We start from the raw sequence: 20,996 nt of genomic DNA, 5'->3' as shown, positions 1-20,996 counted from the left end.
CGAGGGGTGATGTCAGCCACAACTCCGCCCAGCCGTGGCTCTCCCCCCTCCTGCTGCTCCTCCTGCTGCTGCTGCTCCTCCTGCTGCTGCTGCTGCTCCTCCTGCTGCTGCTGCTCCTGCTGCCGTGAGCTTCAAGCCCTCGACGCTGAACTTTTAGTCGACACCTCAAACAAAACTCGTGGCGTGCGCGCGCGCCGAAGGTTTCAAAGTCTGGGTGAAGGAGTAAAACTCCCAAAAACAAATACGGAGAGTTGGGTGTAGAGAGGGGACTGGTAGGGAGAGGGTAGAGAGAAGGGCAGGGAGAGAAGGGCAGGGAGAGAAGGGCAGGGAGAGAGAGACAGAGAGAAGGGCAGGGAGGTGAAGAGGAGATGAAACTACGACGGCAGCGGTGACGAGAAGAGTGAAGGTATGTGTCTGTGTGTGTGTGTGTCTGTGTGTCTGTGTGTGTCTGTGTGTGTGTGTCTGTGTGTGTCTGTGTGTGTGTGTCTGTGTGTGTGTCTGTGTGTGTGTCTGTGTGTGTGTGTCTCAGCAGCAGCGCCACGTTAAGTATGCCGATGATTTGGTAATAGCTGCTCATTCAGAGGAGGATTTGGAGACGCTGCTGCTGAGACTGGAGCGTGCCACTAAGAGGTGGGGCCTTACCATCAGCCCCACCAAAACTAAGCACCTGTCTGGGTATTTTGTACCATCGGACACTCCACCCACACAACTCCCGATCGGTGATGGGGCAGTTGTGGAAAGAGTTTCCCATACCTGGGCAGTATGCTTATGACCGGCTCCAGTCTATCAGCAGAGGTCTCACTCCGAATCAGTCGAGCGGCAATATCTTTTCATCGGTTGCGTAACGCTGTGTGGAAGCTACCTGGTCTGTCGCTCCGCACGAAGCTTCAGGTCTTCTCGGCCACGGTCATTCCCTCCCTTCTCTACGCTTGCGAGACGTGGACCCCCCTGGTGGAGCATCTTCGCCGGTTGGAAACATTTAGGCTGGCCTGCCTACGATCCATCCTGGGTTTAACCAGGCTGGATTGTGTGAGGAGCTCACAAATCCTTGAAAGATCTGGGCAAAGTCCCATCAGTGAGCTCCTCCGGCAGGCAAGGCTGCGTTGGCTGGGTCATGTAGCCCGCATGCCCAGCCACCGCATGCCTAAACAGCTTTTGTTCGGCCGGATCGAGGGGGCTAGACGGGCGCGGCACGGGCTGGAGAAGAGATGGAGTGATGTGGTACAGGAGGACGTGGAGCTGAGTGGACTTGCCGATGACTGGTACCAGCGGTGTCAAGATCGGCCTCAGTGGAGGAGGCTCGTGAAGGACGCTACTGGGCAGTTGGAGGCAGTCGCCCTCCAACAACAACGGAGGGCGGAGGAGCGACGCTCACAACAACGAGCGGAGCGCCGGGTGGCTAAAGCACAGCAAGTTGGCACAGTAGGGGGCACAGGTGGTGCATCAGCCAGTCATCTCGGTCATCTCGGTCAGTCGACCAGTGGCACCTGGGTCTGCCCCGTGACCTCCTGCCAGCGGGCTTTCGACACTTCACGTGGCCTCAAGGTGCACTTGGCCTGGCACAAGCATCGTGGTGACGTCACCGCCACTTAGTGGCGAATGGCGGTTGTTGTTGTTGTTGTTGTGTGTGTGTCTGTCTGTCTGTGCGGTTAGCGCAGCGTAGCGCTAACTGCTACACTACCGCTCCCAAACCACTACCACAACACGCGCACAGACACAGAGAGAGTGACACAGCGACACAGACACAGAAAGAGAGAGACACACAGCGACACAGACAGACACAGAGAGAAACACAGCGACACAGACACAGAGAGAGAGAGACACAGCGACACAGACACAGAGAGACACAGCGACACAGACACAGAGAGAGAGACACACAGCGACACAGACACAGAGAGAGACACACAGCGACACAGACACAGAGAGAGACACACAGCGACACAGACACAGAGAGAGACACACAGCGACACAGACACAGAGAGACACAGCGACACAGACACAGAGAGAGAGACACACAGCGACACAGACACAGAGAGAGACACACAGCGACACAGACAGACACAGAGAGAGACACACAGCGACACAGACAGACACAGAGAGAGACACAGCGACACAGACAGACACAGAGAGAGAGACACAGCGACACAGACAGACACAGAGAGAGACACAGCGACACAGACACAGAGAGAGACACACAGCGACACAGACAGACACAGCGACACAGACACACAGAGAGAGAGACACAGCGACACAGAGAGAGACACACGGCGACACAGACAGACAGAGAGAGACACAGCAACACAGACACAGAGAGACACACAGCGACACAGACACAGACACACACACAGCGACGTGAGGTCTGCGATGATGCAGACAATCGCTGTCTGCCTGCCCCGAGGCGTCCGGGGGTCAGGGGCGAGTGGCAGGGACCGGCGTTGTGTCACGGCCTCGGGGAGATAAGTGGGGGGCGGGGGGGGTCACAGAGCCGCTGCAGTCTACCCTGCAGCGTGCCGTCTCGGTGTCTGCGTGGGGAGCGGTGGCGCAGCGGTTAGCGCTACGCTGCGCTACCAACCCGGCTGTGACACGGAGTTCGATTGCCGCTCACGGCCACCACCGCGCGGTGACGATTATCCGGACCGGTCCTGGGCCGCACCTAGGTTGACTCGGCCTCAAATGAGTACCCGGTGCGGTGTGTAAGCATCGCCACAGGGGAGACAAAGGCGGTCGGGCGTGGGTTGCTGGCCACCCACCCCCTCGTGTGCCGTGCCGGCCTTCATAGGTGCTGCTACTCGCTAAACAGCACTTGCCCCAACTGTCTGTTGAAGGCTATACGGGAGACCTTTGTCTTTGTGTGTGTGTGTAGCGGGGGAGCGATAGTGTAGTGGTTAGCGCGCTGCGCTATGAACCCAGTGATACGAGTTCGATTCCCGCTCACGGCAAACACCAGTGACGCTTATCTGAACAGGCCCCGGGCCTCCCCTAGGTCGACTCAGCCTCAAATGAGTAACTGGTGCGGTGTGTAAACATCGCCACTAGGGAGACAAAGGCGGTCGGGCGTGGTGCTGGCCACCCACCTCCTCGTGTGCCGTTCCGGCCTTCATAGGTGCTCGCTAACAGCACTTGCCCCTACAGTCTGTTAAGGCTATATGGGGGATCTTTGTTCTTTGTGTGTAGCGGGGGGGCAGCGGTGAGCGTTGAATTTCTTTCGCACCGTACGCAGGGTCGGATTAAGATTGTGTAGGCTCCTGGGGGCTACAGGGTATGTGAGCCCCCCCACCCCACCACCCCCCAGTAATACTTTCAAAAGAAGAACAAAGTTAAAGAAAAATAAAAGTTTAGCATTCACAAATAAAATAACTTCTCACTTCATCTGTGGAGGCACTCCAGCTGACGAGGCCCCCCTAAAGCCCCCCACGCCTTAATCCGGCCCTGATCGTACGTAGCCAGTCGTGCCGGTCCTCTCCGAGGTCGACTCAGCCTCAAATCAATACCGGGTCTGGGGGAGAGGGGAGAGAGACAAAGACGTCCGGGCGTGGTCGCTGGTGGCCACCCCGCTCGCTTGCTCCTGTGCCTCAGCATTTCCCCAGCAGTCCGTCAAAGGCGACACGGGCGATATTTGTCTTTGCGTGAACCTAGCCTGGCACAAGCGCCGTCGTGACATTAGCTATGGCGTGGGGAGCGGTGGTGCAGCGGTTAGCGCGCTACGCTGCGATATGAACCCGGGCGACCCGGGTTCGATTCCCGCTCACGGCCAACACACCAGTGAAGATTATCTAAACCGGTCCTGGGCCTCCCCTAGGTCGACTCAGCCTCAAACGAGTACCTGGTGCGGTGTGTAAGCATCGCCACTGGGGAGACAAAGGCGGTCGGGCGTGGTGCTGGCCACCCACCCCCTCGTGTACCGTGCCGGCCTTCATAGGTGCTCGCTAACAGCACTTGCCCCTACAGTCTGTGAAGGCTACACGGGGGATCTTTGTCTTTGTTTTGCGGCCCGTTTGCGAATCCACTGCAGGCTGAGGGTTAATTGGCCATACTTCACCACGCTGGTCAACGCGGGTTGCTGAAGACTCCGTGCGTGTACGAAGCGTGCATCATGCGTGCATCATGCGTGTGTGATGTGTGTATGATGCATGACCAGGCAAAAACCGGCGGACCGAGTAATTCGCCTCCAGCGGAGTGTGACAATAAATCCAACAGATAGCGGACAAAGCGCACACAACAACATCAGCATCATCATCAACATCATCATCAGCAGTAGCAGCCATGGTTGATCCACTGCTGAATGAAAACATCAGAAATCCACCGGCAAATTCGCGCGCGATCCTGCGACCCAGCAACGCGCCCCCCGTACGCAACGCGCCCGTCGATTCCGTCGCTCCATCTCCACCGTGGACGTCCCACCCCCTCGGCTGCCGCTCGCTCCTTGAATCGCCTCGACCGCGAACCATAATCATCTTCGTCTGGCTGTGACGCGTCCTGTAACGAGCCGATAATTACGTCGACCTTGACAATTTAACTTCTCTCTCTCGCTCTCTCGTCCACGTGTCCCCCCCCTCCTCCTCCGTCTCTCAAAGCATCATCTCCAAGCACGCATCTCGCATCATCTCCATCGCGCTCTCTCCTCTGCCGATGCACGAATCTCATCGTGACGGACGTCTCAGACTTGCGCGCGTGTCCTCTAACCCAGGGGCAGATGTCGCAACCGGGTACCCGATACCCGTACGCTACCCGATACACGGCTACCCGTACCCGGCCGGGTACGGTTACGGGTAGCCGTTTGCGACCCTGGTGCGGCCGGGTACGGGTAGACCGTGAGTCACTGGTGAGTCAACGTTTGTCACTCATTTCCCAACGTCTTGTCTCTTCTCACAATTCGAGTTCCTAAAATCAACCCACCCGCGCCTGCAACGTGGCTTCATCCCAGAGGTCGCAATCGGGTACCCGATATCCGTACCCTACCCGATACCCGGCTACCCGTACCCGGCCGGGTATCGGGTAGGGTACGGGTATCGGGTACCCGTTTGCGACCCTGGTGCGGCCGGGTACGGATACGGGTAAGGAATCAAAACCCGTTTGCGACCTCTGCCCAGAGGTCCCCATTAACCCCCGGGCCGCAGACCGGTGCCGGTCTCAGTCACGGGGTTTTGGTTAAGCCCACGAGCTGCTAGCCCCGAGTAGCCAAAATGAGTAACAAACAAACTTCGCTGGAGAGCTTCTTTGAAAAGAGGGAAAGACCCAATGATGACCCTGACCCCCCCCCCCCACCCCCGGTCCGTGAAAGAATTGTCTTCCACGAAAGCGGTTCCTGGTGCCAGTAAGATTGGGGAGTGCTGCTAGAACTCCACGCACTCCTCTGTGCTCAGAGTGACACCGTCACCCTCTGCCGTGATCACATCTTGTGTCGGAAACATCGGTCGTTGACAACAATGTGAACGCAACCCCCAAACTGGAAGGTTCGGAAAGCGTACACACACACACACGCACACACATGCACACACACATGTACATACACACACGCACACACACACGCACATACACACGCACACACACACGTACATACATACACACGCACACACACGCACACACACGCGCACACACACGCACACACACACGCACACACACGCGCACACGCACGTACACACACGTACACACGCACACACGCACACACATGCACACACACGTACACACACACACACGCGCACACGCACGTACACACACACGTACACACACACGCGCACACGCACGCACACGCACACACGCACACGCACGCACACACGCGCGCGTTTAACCGCTGCGACATACCTAGGGTATTCCAGGTATGCACGCACGCACACTGGTATGTGTGTGTGTGTGTATCTAATAAAGTGGGGGGAGCGGTAGCGTAGCGGTTAGAGAGACAAAGGCGGCCGGGCGTGGTGCTGGCAAGTCCACTCCCGCGTGTGCCGTGCCGGCCTTCATAGGTGCTCGCGAACAGCACTTGCCCCGAAAGTCCGTTGAAGCTATACGGGGTGGGGAGGGATCTTTGTCTTTGTCTAATACAGTGCTTGCGTAAGTAGTACAAGTTGCCAATGCTGGTATAAGTTCGTCTCCCGCTCGTGACTCATTGATGATAAAACGATGAACTAAACTGTTTGTTTCGTATCAGATAAGGTCCACTTGAACGATGTAGCTACTGTCTTCAGAAGCTATCTAGTCACAAATGATAGCTCAAAGAATCGACATATCACGTGGAATGTGGAAATACATTGCGGCCAAATACGTGAAACGCGTATTCATTATAATACATACAAATAAAACTAAACCATCCCCACCATTCCAGGCAAAGCCCGTTGAGGTTATAAAATTATTTTTCAGAAGCGACCTGGGGAAAAAATTATAGCTCAACAAAGCGGTCCATTTTTTTGACATGTATAGCACCAAAATCATGTAACTAATCTTAATGCATGTTGATTCTAAATGTGGAGGGAACAATAGGACCAAGAGAAAAATCCACGCGACCACGGGGAGAGAGAAACGCAAACTTCGAATATACAACAGGCGGCAGGGTTGGGGTCAAACCCACGACCTCCTGTACACCAGGCGTGGTAGTTAACATCTCCTAGCCACCGTGATGATGATGAGAGACACGCAAACTCCAAATATACAGCAGCAGCAGGCGTCAGGGTTGGGATCGAACCCACGACCTCCTGTATACCAGGCGTGGTAGTTAACATCTCCTAGCCACCGTGATGATGATGATGAGAGAGACACGCAAACTCCAAATATACAGCAGCAGGCGTCAGGGTCGGGATCGAACCCACAACCTCCTGTATAGCAGGCGAGGTAGTTAACATCTCCTAGCCACCGTGATGATGATGAGAGAGAGAGACACGCAAACTCCAAATATCAGCAGCAGCAGGCGTCAGGGGTCGGGATCGGGATCGAACCCACGACCTCCTGTATACCAGGCGAGGTAGTTAACATGTCCTAGCCACCGTGATGATGATGAGAGAGAGACACGCAAATTCCAAATATACAGCAGCAGCAGGCGTCAGGGGTCGGGATCGGGATCGAACCCACGACCTCCTGTATACCAGGCGAGGTAGTTAACATGTCCTAGCCACCGTGATGATGATGAGAGAGAGACACGCAAACTCCAAATATACAGCAGCAGCAGGCGTCAGGGGTCGGGATCGGGATCGAACCCACGACCTCCTGTATACCAGGCGAGGTAGTTAACATGTCCTAGCCACCGTGATGATGATGAGAGAGAGACACGCAAATTCCAAATATACAGCAGCAGCAGGCGTCAGGGGTCGGGATCGGGATCGAACCCACGACCTCCTGTATACCAGGCGAGGTAGTTAACATGTCCTAGCCACCGTGATGATGATGAGAGAGAGACACGCAAACTCCAAATATACAGCAGCAGCAGGCGTCAGGGGTCGGGTTTGGGCAGGGACCCGTCACGGCTAGAAGGGGCCCGATGACCGTGGCCGAGACTCATCACGGAGTTGGCAGCCGAGGGATGGAACGCGCCCGAGTGAGGAACGTCCACGGAGGGGAGATGGAGCGATGGTTCGATCGGCTCCGTGTGGGCACGGGTGCTGGGCGGATTGATTGCCTGGCGGGGATGGTTCGCGACAGACGACATCGACTTGGGGTGGATGCGTTCATCCAGCAGTGGATTGACAAAGCGGTAGTATCATCACTATCACTCCCATACTGCATTGCTTGTTATGAAGATGATTTGCAGATGAAGATTCTATGGGAACTTTTTGTTGGCAGTATAAAATTTATTAAAAACAAACTAAAACAACGAGACGAGGTTTTAGCCTTTCTGGCAATATAAAACACGCGTCAAGATGTCCAGACATCAAAGAGATCGTGCGGCTAATGCAGACTCGAAGCCGTGCAGAAGGCATCGATTTGGCGTTTGAACATCTGAACACTTATTCTTGGTTCTTTCGGTAAAGTCACGTAGAAGGGAAATAATAAAATAAATATTGTTCAACTTTGTATTGTTTCCCTTCTACGTGACTTTACCGAAAGAACCAAGAATATGAATCCCCGCAGTCACGAAAGCTTTAAATCTAAATCTGAACACTTGTTGTTTTCATTAGATTTGAAACTTTTTTCATTGCCAGGAAGGGTACGCATGTGCTGTATGTTGAACTTCTTTCGCGCCGTACGTAGCCAACCGTGCAAATCGTAGGTGCCGGTTGGAAGGACAACGAACTAAACACAAAAAGGAGTTTTAAACTAATTCGTTTTCTATCTAGATGATTTAAAAGTGCAGAGCGCCCGCGGCTTTCTAATATGTGAAGGAAGAGTGTTCCAGATTGAGATTCATAAAAAATTAACCCGTAAAAACAAAAGTTTTTCACTATAAATCCTTTATATGCGTGGCGGCTAGAGTCCTCTCGTCCTCTGGCTTGAGATGGCTGCCACCTATGGGTCACATGATTGCCTGCCACCATTAAGCAATTGGTAATTAAATATAAAAAAAAATCCTAAAAAGTGTCAAATTTTTGAAAAAAATTTTCACGAAAATAAATTGTCACGCACAACGAGTCTGTGTGCAAAATGTCAGCTCGATTGGATCACGGGAAGTGGGTTTAAAAACGACCGAAAGATTTGCACGGTTGTAAGCGTGCAAGCAAGCAAGTGAACTTAATATAAAGGATTCAAAAATAATCAATATTAACAAACCACCGGTGACGATTATTTGAACAGGTCCTGGGCCTCCCCTAGGTCGACTCAGCCTCAAACGAGTAACTGGTGTGGTGTGTGAACATCGCCACTGGGGAGACAAAGGCGGCCGGGTGTGGTGAATCCAAGTCTCGGGCAAAGCCGGGTAGTACAGCTAGTTGTAAATAACAAATTATCTCTCGCCCAATATGGTACTCGAACCCACGGCCCCTGAGATTAAGAGTTGATAAATAAAATCAATAATAGATAACAAATAAAAAACAATCAATCTCCAACGTGGGGCTTGAAACCACGGCCCTCAGATTAAGAGTTGATTAATAAAAAACTAAAAGCTATAATAAATAACAATTAAAACATTTATATCTCTCGCCAAACGTGGAGCTCGAACCCACGGCACTAAGATTAAGCGTTTAAAACATAAGCAATAATAAATAACAATTAAAAAAATATACCTCAGCCCTAACGTGGGGTTCGAACCCACGGCCCTAAGATTAAGCGTTTAAAAAATAAGCAATAATAAATAACAATTAAAAAATATATATATATATATCTCCCCTAACGTAGGGTTCGAACCCACGGCCCTGAGATTAAGAGTTTAAAAAAATAATCAATAATAAATAACAATTAAAAAAATATATCTCAGCCCTAACGTGGGGTTCGAACCCGCGACCCCTGAGATTAAGAGTTGATACAAAAAAATATATAAACACTAAATAAAAATAATCTCTCGCCCAACGTGGGGCTCGAACCTACGACCCTGAGATTAAGAGTTGATACAAAAAAATATATAAACACTAAATAAAAATAATCTCTCGCCCAACGTGGGGCTCGAACCCACGACCCTGAGATTAAGAGTCTCATGCTCTACCGACTGAGCTAGCCGGGCGGATACGCATCAGGCGCGTCAGCTGTGTTTAAGAGTTAACTCGTACCACGTGTGACGGTGACTCACTTGCAGAGGCAAAGGTCACCCGTGTAGCCTCCGTAGGTTGTTGGGGCAAGTGCTGTGAGCGAACACGGATTAGACACGCGTGAAGACCACACAGGCAAAGGTCACCCGTGTAGGCTCCGTAGGTTGTTGGGGCAAGTGCTGTGAGCGAACACGGATTAGACACGCGTGAAGAGCACACAGGCAAAGATCACCCGTGTAGGCTCCGTAGGTTGTTGGGGCAAGTGCTGTGAGCGAACACGGATTAGACACGCGTGAAGACCACACAGGCAAAGGTCACCCGTGTAGCCTCCGTAGAATGGTTGGGGCAAGTGCTGTGAGCGAACACGGATTAGACACGCGTGAAGACCACACAGGCAAAGATCACCCGTGTAGCCTCCGTAGAATGGTTGGGGCAAGTGCTGTGAGCGAACACGGATTAGACACGCGTGAAGACCACACAGGCAAAGATCACCCGTGTAGGCTCCGTAGGTTGTTGGGGCAAGTGCTGTGAGCGAACACGGATTAGACACGCGTGAAGACCACACAGGCAAAGGTCACCCGTGTAGCCTCCGTAGAATGGTTGGGGCAAGTGCTGTGAGCGAACACGGATTAGACACGCGTGAAGACCACACAGGCAAAGATCACCCGTGTAGCCTCCGTAGAATGGTTGGGGCAAGTGCTGTGAGCGAACACGGATTAGACACGCGTGAAGACCACACAGGCAAAGATCACCCGTGTAGGCTCCGTAGGTTGTTGGGGCAAGTGCTGTGAGCGAACACGGATTAGACACGCGTGAAGAGCACACAGGCAAAGATCACCCGTGTAGGCTCTGTAGGTTGTTGGGGCAAGTGTTGTTAGCGAATACGGATTAAACTGATACACACACACGCACCAACTTCGTCAAATGATCGCCACTGTTATTGGTCCTGAGCTGGAATCGAACTCTGGTTCGGCGGATTCCGAACGCAGTGCGCAAACCACTGCGCCACCGCTCCCCACGTACAAACAAAGATAAAGATCACCCGTGTAGCCTGAACGGACAGTCGGGGCAAGTGCTGTTAGCGAGTAGCACCTATGATGGCTGGGCACGGCACGCGGATGGGGTGGGTGGCCAGCACCACACCCGGCCGCCTTTGTCTCCCCCAGTAGCGATCGTTTACACACCGCATCGTGTGACTCATTTGCGGCTGAGTCGACCTAGGGGAGGCGCAGGACAGCGCGCGAACCACCGCGCTCAGCGTCGACGCAAAACGCAGAGTCCGTCACGCGCTCACGGCAAACACAACAACAACAGCAGCAACAACAGCATCATCAGCAGCAGCAGCAGCAACAACATCATCATCAGCAGCATCACTCCGTCTTCACATTCTGCACGGTGGTGCGGATGGGTGGAGAGGTTTGCGCTGTGTCAGCAGGGACTGAGTGCGGGGCCCGTAGGATATTCTGGATTTGACATATCCCGTAGGATATGTTGTTATAAAGGGGTCCTAATTTAAAAAAAATTAATATTAAAGACATTTTTAACTTGCAAAGTAAAGTAATTGTATTTTTTTTATTTGCTACACAGCCGGATAATACCACAAATTCGCTCAACTTAAACACCCAGTCGTTAATACAAAGTTTAAGGCAGTATAGTACTATAGTAATAGACAGTGCCGGGTTAAGCTAGTGCGGGGCCTGTAGCATATCTTATTTTTTTAAACGGGTAAATATTAAAACACATACATACTAAAACACACATTTTTTACTTGCACAGTACAGTAATTGTATTTTTTGTATTTGCTACACAGCCAGATACTACGACAAATCGCTCAACTTAAACACCCAGTCGTTCATAAAAGTTGAAGGCGGTATAGTACTATAGTGATAGAGCAAGTGCAGAATCACTGAACCGGAATTGATAGCTTGAAAGCATTAAGCGCGGGGCCCTTGAAAGTGCGGGGCCCGTAGCTACTACATATGTAGCTACTACTACACGTGTAGTAGCTACTACTACACGTGTAGTAGCTGTAGTAGCTACTACACGTGGTTTATTAGTAATACATCGGTATTTTGCGACCCCCACTGCCACTGTGTAGCATATTATTACGTGCCAGGGACTCTATGAGATGATAGGACAATAATCTGAGTCCATAATTGGCAATGGTGCATTGTCTTTGAGTTGTGCGCCTTTTGGCGTCATCTGGTCCAACACCATGTGAGACTAGGCTCTAAGGAAAGCTGTCTCGGGTGTGGACCAATCAACTTCAAGGACAGTGCATACATTATCAGAGTTGTGTTTTTTGTTTTCATTCCGACCGCAGGTATTGTGGTCAATGCAAACATGACTCCTTGTAAAAAAAAAGGTGTCAGTTTTGTTGCCAGATAAAAGGGTAAAAACCCAATTATCATATTTTGCTACTGGCAAATGACGTGTTCCAATGGTGTTTGTTGTTGTTGTTGTTTTGCTTTTGCCGACGAAGATCGCAAGCGCTTTACGCCACGACCTGCGTTTGTCGAACTGCTGTAGGCGACTCACGTAGCCAGCCGTGCTAATCGAAGGTGCGGCGAGAAGGATAACAGAGCCGGGCTGACCAGGATCAGGGGCAACACGAGGAGGCCACGTGGGCGCAAGGGGGCCGATTGGGGGGTACGGGACACGGGGTCACGGGGGGTCACAAGCGCCGAGCGGCTCTGTCCGCCTGAAAGGAAGCGAGCGATGGGGAGGTGTGAAAAGTATTTGGCCGTGATGACCTATTGACCTTGAGCTTGTGTTCGTGTGTGTTCAAGTGATTTCGATGTAAAGCTTCTTTCGTGACTGCAGGGATTCATCTTCTTGGTTCTTTCGGTAAAGTCACGTAGAAGGGAAATAATAAAATAATAAAAATAAAACATAATAAAATAATTATCACGACGTTTCGGCCACAACGCAAGCAGCCGTCCTCAGGTGGAGAACCTGTCTGTCTCCCCGACAGACCTGGTTATGTTTATTTTTATTATTTTATTATTTCCCTTCTACGTGACTTTACCGAAAGAACCGAGAAGGTGTTCAAGTGAGTCGAAGGGTCTGCGCGTGTGTGTGTGTGTGTTCAAGGGAGCGGTGGCGCAGTGGTTAGCGCTACGCAGCGCTACGAACTTGGCGACCCGGGTTCGATTCCTGCTCACGGCCAACACCCAGTGACGATCATTTTAACCGTTCCTGTGCCTCCCCTAGGTCGACTCGGCCTCAAATTGGTACCCGGTGCGGTGTGTAGTAAATATCGCCACAGGGGAGACAAAGGCGGCCGGGCGTGGTGTTGGCCACCCACCCCCTCGTGTGCCGTGCCGGCCTTCATAAGTGCTCGCTAACAGCACTTGCCCCAACAGTCTGTTGAGGCTACAGGGGGGATCTTTGTCTTTGTTCCAGGGAGTCGGAGGGTCCTGCGTGCGCGCGGTCACCGACAGCCCCAAGGTCACGAGGTCACGAGGTCGCGAGGTCACGAGGTCGTGACCCCACGTCCGCTGGGGGTGGTGGGGGGGGGGGTTGAGGTTCTACCCCGGGACCGTTGCCGGGTGGAGTGGGGCCCCCCTGTGACCTCTCGCCCACCCCCCCGCGACCTCCCCCCCCCGTGACCTTTCACCTCCCACCCCCCCCGTGACCTCTCTACCTGCCGAGGCGCCCCCCCCCCGCCCGTCGCGAGGACTCCATGAGCAGCCCGGCAGAGAGCGGCGCGCAGCCTGGCAGCCTCCAACAGTCGCGAGGTGGGGGGCACGGGGGGGGGGCACAGAGGGGGGACACAGGGGGGGGGCACAGGGGAAGGGACACAGGGGGGGGCACAGGGGAGGGGACACAGGGGGGGGGCACAGGGGGGGGGGACACAGGGGGGGGCACAGGGGGGGAGCACAGGGGGGGGCACAGGGGGGGGGAGCACAGGGGGGGGAGCACAGGGGGGGGCACAGGGGGGGGGAGCACAGGGGGGGGGGCACAGGGGGGGGACACAGGGGGGGGCACAGGGGAGGGGACACAGGGGGGGGCACAGGGGAGGGGACACAGGGGGGGGGCACAGGGGGGGGGGACACAGGGGGGGGCACAGGGGGGGGAGCACAGGGGGGGGCACAGGGGGGGGGAGCACAGGGGGGGGAGCACAGGGGGGCACAGGGGGGGGGAGCACAGGGGGGGGGGCACAGGGGGGGGACACAGGGGGGAGCACAGGGGGGGGGGGCACAGGGGGGGCACAGGGGGGGGGACACAGGGGGGGGGCACAGGGGGGGGACACAGGGGGGGGCACAGGGGGGGGGAGCACAGGGGGGGGAGCACAGAGGGGGGGCACAGGGGGGGGACACAGGGGGGGCACAGGGGGGGGGAGCACAAGGGGGGGCACAGGGGGGGGGAGCACAGGGGGGGGGGCACAGGGGGGGGACACAGGGAGGGGGACACAAGGGAGGGGCACAGGGGGGGCACAGGGGAGGGCACGGGGGGGGCACAGGGAGGGGGGCACAGGGGGGGGGAGCACAGGGAGGGCACAGGGGGGGGGGCACGCGGGGGGGGGACACGGGGGGCACAGGGGGGGGCACAGGGGGGGAGGGCACGCGAGGTGGGGGGCACAGGGGAGGACACAGGGGGGGGCAGAGGGGGGGGGAGCACAGGGGGGGCACAGGGGGGGGGACACAGGGGGGGGCACAGGGGGGGGGGAGCACAGGGGGGGGGCACAGGGGGGGGAGCACAGGGGGGCACAGGGGGGGAGATACAGGGGGGACACGTGGGGGCCCACGGTGTTACGAGAATAGGGGGGGAGAGAGGGGCACACAGCGGGGTAAGGGCACCGAGGGACACGGGGATCGCGACGCCACACGCGAACTACAGGACATCCGCGAAGAGGAGCTTCAAAGCTCTTCGGATTTCTCCAGCACAAACACAAGGTCTGATAGCGAGGCGCGGCGCTGTCTGGATACCACGGCCCCCACCCTCTGACGAGGAAGGGCTGCGGGCTGGGTGATGAGAAGGGTATTTGTAGCCCCGACTTTGCCAAGGGACGTAAATTAAATTCAAAGTTCCGCGAGATAATTTCAGACATTTCAAAGATTTTTTCCCATGCGCCTAAGAGGCTCCGCAGATGTCTCCGTGTCCCCCGTGACTGCACATTGACACGCTGGCGCGGCCCCGCGTCCACGTGTCCCCCTTTCCCCGTCTTCCCCGTGTCCCCATATCCCCCGTGTCCACGTGTCCCCATGTCCACGTGTCCCTGTATATCCCTTTCCCCGTCTTCCCCTTGTCCCCATGTCCCCATATCCCCCATGTCCCCGTGTCCCCGTGTCCCCGTGTCCCCGTGTCCCCCTGTCCCCGTGTCCCCCTGTCCCCCTGTCCCCGTGTCCCCGTGTCCCCCTGTCCCCGTGTCCCCCTGTCCCCGTGTCCCCGTGTCCACGTGTCCTCATGTCCCCCTGTCCCCGTGTCCCCCTGTCCCCCTGTCCCCGTGTCCCCGTGTCCCCGTGTCCCCGTGTCCCCCTGTCCCCGTGTCCCCCTGTCCCCGTGTCCACGTGTCCTCATGTCCCCGTGTTCCCGTGTCCATGTATCTCCCTTTCCCCATGTCCCCGTGTCCCCGTGTGCCCGTGTCCACGTGTCCATGTATCTCCCTTTCCCCGTCTTCCCCGCGTCCCCCATGTCCCCATATTCCCCATGTCCCCGTGTCCACGTGTCCCTGTATCTCCCTGTCCCCGTGTCCCCATACCTCACCTTCCCCCCCCCCCCCCACGGTTACCCCCCCCCCCCCCCCACCGGTTACCCCCCCCCCGCCCCCCCCCGCAGTAGCTTCTCGGAGCCCCCCGTCTCTCTGCGCCGCTGAGGATGGCGCGTGGCAACTCGCGCGCGCGGTGACGCAGCGGCGGCCCCTGCTGGGACCCGCCCCCCACAGGAGGACCGCCGGCGTTGCCATGGAGACGGAGCATCGCCGTGGCAACGGTACGCGACTTCTCAGTGCACGTGGCGATGGGGATTCTTGAAGCCGTCTGTGGGGGGGTGGGCGTTGTTTGTACCTCGCGCGGGGTTGTGGGTCGTCCTCCGACACCAAGGCAAATTGAAGGGCCTCACCTAAGGGGCCGTCCATAAATGACGTCACGCACCTGGGGGGGGGGGGGGTCAGACAGTTGTGACGATGTGTGACGAGAGAGGGGGGGGAGAAATGTGACGTCATACTTTAAAATGCGCAACTTTAAATATATATAGACAACACGTTCTACTTATGATAATTGTTTTTTACCCTTTTATCTGGCAACAAAACTGACACCTTTTTTACGAGGAGTCATGTTTGCATAGACCACAATACCTGCAGTCATAATACTGTTCTACTTAATTAAATAGACTTTTTAATAATTGTTTTCTCCTACAACATCAGAGTGCAGCGCCACATTAAATACGCACTACAATGACAATAGTTTAAAGCGATTTGAAGCATGTTTTATTTTGGGGGGGGGGGGCAGAGCTTTGTGACGTCATATTTGAGGGGGGGGGGTCAGACTTTTTGTGACGCCGTGTGACGAGGGGGGGAGGGTCAAAAATCGTCCAAAATCGCGTGACGTAAATTATGGACGGCTCCTAAGAAGGGAAATTCGTGGCCGATACTCAATTTAGTTTTTACGTCTCTTATTGTAAGAGGCACACCGAGAACTTGTGCCCCGATGTCAATAAAGTTAAACAGACCTGCTCGCACACAAAGACAAAGGTGCCCCGTGTAGCCTCAACATACTGTAGGGGCAAGTGCTGTTAGCGAGCAGCACCGATGAAGGCCGGAACGGTACACGAGGGGGTGGGTGGCCAGCACCACGCCCGACCGCCTTTGTCTCCCCCATTGTTGTATGTGTACACACCGCACCAGGTACTCATTTGAGGCCGAGTCGACCTAGGGGAGGCCCAGGACCGGTTCAGATAATCGTCACTGGGTGTTTGTGGCCGCGAGCGGGAATCGAACTCGGGTTGCCGGGTTCGTAGCGCTAACCGCTGCACTACCGCTCCCCACGTCCAAAGACAAAGATCCCCCGTATAGCCTCTCACAGACTGTTGGGGCAAGTGCTGTTAGCGAGCACCTATGAAGGCCACGTACACACACACACACGCACACCGAATTATAAAATGCAAACCCATCAAATTTGGCTTTTTTAAATACAGAGAGCAGAGGGCGTTGGGGTTAGAGGTCGTTGTAGCAGTCAGCCTGCTACGCTGCGACCCGGGCGTACAGCCGAGTTCGATTCCCGCTCACGGCCTCCCCTAGGTCGACTCAGCCTCAAATGAGTACCTGGCAGCGGTGCCACTGGGTGAGACAAAGGCGGCCGGGCGTGGTGCTGGCCAGACACACTCTTCGTGCGCCGTGCCGGCCTTCATCGGTGCTGCCGTTCCCTAACAGCGCTTGCCCTCAAACAGTCTGTTACAGGCTACACGGGGGACCTTTGTCTGTATCTTTGTCATCGGGTGAATGCGGTAATCGTGGCGCGCGCGGGCGGCAGCCTGCTGCCTTCTCTGCCCGCGGTAACAACGTCGCTCGCCCATCTCGAGCACCAATTAAAGTCGCTCGCTCCATCCGCGGGAGGATTGAGAAAGCAATGAAATTATTAAATAAACTCGCCGCACATTCTTCGGATTTCACCACCGGGAGCCAGCTGACAGTAACCACACGGGTCGGAGAACGTGACGCAAGATACACCGTAATTATATGTGTGCGTGCGTGTGGACTGTGAAGCCTTCAATAGCTGCACCGGAGGAATTTCCATCTGGTACAGATACGATGGGAGGCTGATCGATGCCCGGGTGCGGTCAAGGGATGGCTACCTATTGCTCAACCACGTTATGTATGCCGATGATCTGGTAATTGCTGCTCACTCAGAGGAGGAGTTGGAGGCGCTGTTGCTGAACCTGGAGCTTGCCACTAAGAGGTGGGGCCTTACCATCAGCCCCACCAAAACGAAGCACCTGCCTGGGTATTTTGTACCATCGGACACTCCACCCCCACAACTCGCAATCAGTGATGGGGCGGTTGTGGAGAGAGTGGAAAGTTTCCCATACCTGGGCAGTGTGCTCATGACCGGCTACAGGTTTGACAGCAGAGGTCTCACTCAGAATCAGTCGAGCGGTATTATATTTTATCGGTTGCGTAATGCTGTGTGGAAGCTACCTCGTCTGTCGCTCCACATGAAGCTTCAAGTCTTCTCGGCCACGGTCATTCCATCCCTTATCTACGCTTGCGAAACGTGGACCCCCCTAATGGAGCATCTTCGCAGATTGGAAACATTGAGGCTGGCCTGCCTACGATCCATCCTGGGTTTAACCAGGCTGGATTGTGTGAGGAGCTCACAAATCCTTGAAAGATCTGGGCAAAGTCCCATCGGTGAGCTCCTCCGGTAGGCAAGGCTGCGTTGGCTGGGTCATGTAGCCCGCATGCCCAGCCACCGCATGCCTAAACAGCTTTTGTTCGGCCGGATCGAGAGGGCTAAACGGGCGCGGCACGGGCTAGAGAAGAGATGGAGTGATGTGGTACAGGAGGACGTGGAGCTGAGTGGACTTGCCGATGACTGGTACCAGCGGTGTCAAGATCGGCCTCTGTGGAGGAGGCTCGTGAAGGACGCTACTGGGCAGTTGGAGGCAGTCGCCCTCCAACAACAACGGAGGGCGGAGGAGCGACGCTCACAACAACGAGCGGAGCGCCAGATGGCTAAAGCACAGCAAGTTGGTACAGTAGGGGGCACAGGTGGTGCATCAGCCAGTCATCTCGGTCATCTCAATCAGTCGACCCGTTGCACCTGGGTCTGCCCCATGACCTCCTGCCAGCGGGCGTTCGACACTTCACGTGGCCTCAAGGTGCACATGGCCTGGCACAAGTGTCGTGGTGACGTCACCGCCACTTAGTGGCGAATGGCGGTTGTTGTTGTTGAGTGAGTGTGTGTGTGATAGTGTGTGTGTGAGTGTGTGAGTGAGTGTGTGTGAGTGTGTGTGTGAGAGTGTGTGTGCGAGTGCGTGAGAGTGTGTGTGTGTGAGTGTGTGTGGGAGAGTGTGTGTGTGAGAGTGTGTGTATGGGCGTGTGTGTGTAGTTTCACACACTGATGATGATTTGACACTGATGATGATGATGACACTGATGATGATGACGACACTGATGGTGATGATGACACTGATGATGATACTGATGATGATGACACTGATGGTGATGATGACACTGATGGTGATGACGACAATGATGGTGATGATGACACTGATGGTGATGATGACACTGATGATGATACTGATGATGACACTGATGGTGATGATGACACTGATGATGATGACAATGATGCTGATGATGACACTGATGGTGATGATGACACTGATGATGATGACAATGATGATGATGACGACACTGATTGTGATGATGACACTGATGGTGATGATGACAATGATGATGATTTGACACTGATGATGATGATGATGAACTAATGATGGTGATGATGACACTGAGGGTGATGACGACTCTGATGATGACACTGATGATGATGAAGTTGACAATGGCAATGACAATGATGATGATGACGACACTGATGATGATGACACTGATGCCAATGATGAAGATGCTAATAATGATGTTGATGATCACAATGATGATGCTGATCACAGTGATGACGCTGCTGATGATGACGACGATGCTGATGATGATGATGACGACGATGCTGATGATGATGACGACGATGCTGATGATGATGACGACGATGCTGATGATGATAACGACGATGCTGATGATGATGACGACGATGCTGATGCTGATGATGACGACGATGCTGATGATGATGACGACGATGCTGATGCTGATGATGACGACGATGCTGATGATGATGACGACGATGCTGATGATGATGACGACGATGCTGATGCTGATGATGACGACGATGCTGCTGATGATAACGACGATGCTGATGATGATGACGACGATGCTGATGATGATGACGACGATGCTGTTGATGATGACGACGATGCTGATGCTGATGATGACGACGATGCTGATGATGATGACCACGATGCTGATGATGATGACGACGATGCTGATGATGATGACGACGATGCTGATGATGATGACTACGATGCTGATGATGATGACGACGATGCTGATGATGATGACGACGATGCTGATGATGATGACGACGATGCTGATGCCATCTTCCGTGCAGGCCACGTCTCCTGTCCGCATCTGGGAACCTCCTGGGGCACCACGAGGTACGACGTTCCGGACGGCACCCCTCCGCAGAGCAACGGGGACGTGGCCAGGGCCAACCACGAACGGGGCTCCCGCTCAAACACCACCACCACCCCGACAACAACAACCACCACAACATCGGCCACGGCCGCCGCCGCCAGCGCAGCGACGGTCACCGCCACGGCCGTGGTGCTGGTGCCGCCTGCGGCCACGGGGAGCGGCGGCGTGGGTCAACGCGGGGTCACCGCCGCCACCACCGCCACCACCGCCGCCACCACCGCTGCCGCCACCACCACCACCGCCACCACCGCCACCACCACCACCGCCACCACCGCCGCCGCCACCGCCGCCACCACCGCCACCACCGCCGCCACCACCACCGCCACCACCGCCACCACCGCCACCACCGCCACCGCCACCGCCGCCACCACCGCCACCACCACCGCCACCACCACCGCCGGACGGCACCAGAGAAGGCGGAGGTCGAGGGGCGATGGGCGAGTTGGGGGGGCGCCCCCCAACAAACAACAGAAAGACGGAGAAGGTGGGGGGGGGGGGTCGTGGGGGGGGGGGGGCGGATGTGGTGGTGGTGGTTGGTGGGGTTGGTAGTGAAGTTGGTGGTGAGTGTGGTGGTGGTGGGGTTGGTGGGGTTGGTGGTGGGGTTAGTGGGGGTTGGTGTTGGTGGTGTTGGTGGTAGTGGTGGTGGTGTTGGTGGTTGTGGTGGTGGTGTTGGTGGTGTTGGTGGTGGGTGTGGTGGTGGTTGGTGGGGTTGGTGGTGAAGTTGGTGGTGAGTGTAGTGGGGTTGGTGGTGGTTGGTGTTGGTGGTAGTGGGGTTGGTGGTGGTTGGTGGGGTTGGTGGTGTTGGTGGTGTTGGTGGTGGGTGTGGTGTTGGTAGTGGTGTTGGTGGTGTTGGTGGTGGTGGTTGTGCTGGTGGTGTTGGTGGTTGTGGTGGTGGTGTTGGTGGTTGTGGTGGTGGTGTTGGTGGTGTTGGTGGTGGTGGTGTGGTGTTGGTGATGATGTGGTGGTGGTGTTGGTGGTGGTGTTGGTGGTTGTGGTGGTGGTGTTGGTGGTTGTGGTGGTGTTGGTGGTGTTGGTGGTGGTGGTGGTGGTGGGGTTGGTGGTGGTGGTGGGGTTGGTGGTGGTGGTGGTGGGGTTGGTGGTGTTGGTGGTGGGGTTGGTGGTGGTGGTGGTGGGGTTGGTGGTGTTGGTGG

At 55.4% G+C, this 20,996-nt stretch overlaps 1 long non-coding RNA gene and 1 other non-coding gene across 2 annotated transcripts; one reads left to right on the top strand and one right to left on the bottom strand.

Moving 5' to 3' along the window:
- The first annotated feature begins 114 nt into the window (after positions 1–114).
- LOC133355508 (uncharacterized) lies at positions 115–19,916 on the top strand. The gene is made up of 4 exons (XR_009756696.1): positions 115–406; positions 13,008–13,342; positions 15,384–15,536; positions 19,760–19,916. It is a non-coding gene; the product is annotated as an uncharacterized LOC133355508 (long non-coding RNA).
- TRNAK-CUU (transfer RNA lysine (anticodon CUU)) lies at positions 9,505–9,577 on the bottom strand. Its single transcript has one exon. It is a non-coding gene; the product is annotated as a tRNA-Lys (tRNA).
- Positions 19,917–20,996: the final 1,080 nt, after the last annotated feature.

The sequence above is a fragment of the Lethenteron reissneri genome, chromosome 51 (genome assembly GCF_015708825.2).
Source record: "Lethenteron reissneri isolate LAM-NWPU_2019-01 chromosome 51, ASM1570882v1, whole genome shotgun sequence".
Classification (NCBI taxonomy): Eukaryota; Metazoa; Chordata; class Hyperoartia; order Petromyzontiformes; family Petromyzontidae; genus Lethenteron; species Lethenteron reissneri.
The sequence above is the reverse complement of the archived record's forward strand: the minus strand, read 5'-3'. Positions and strand labels throughout refer to the sequence as shown.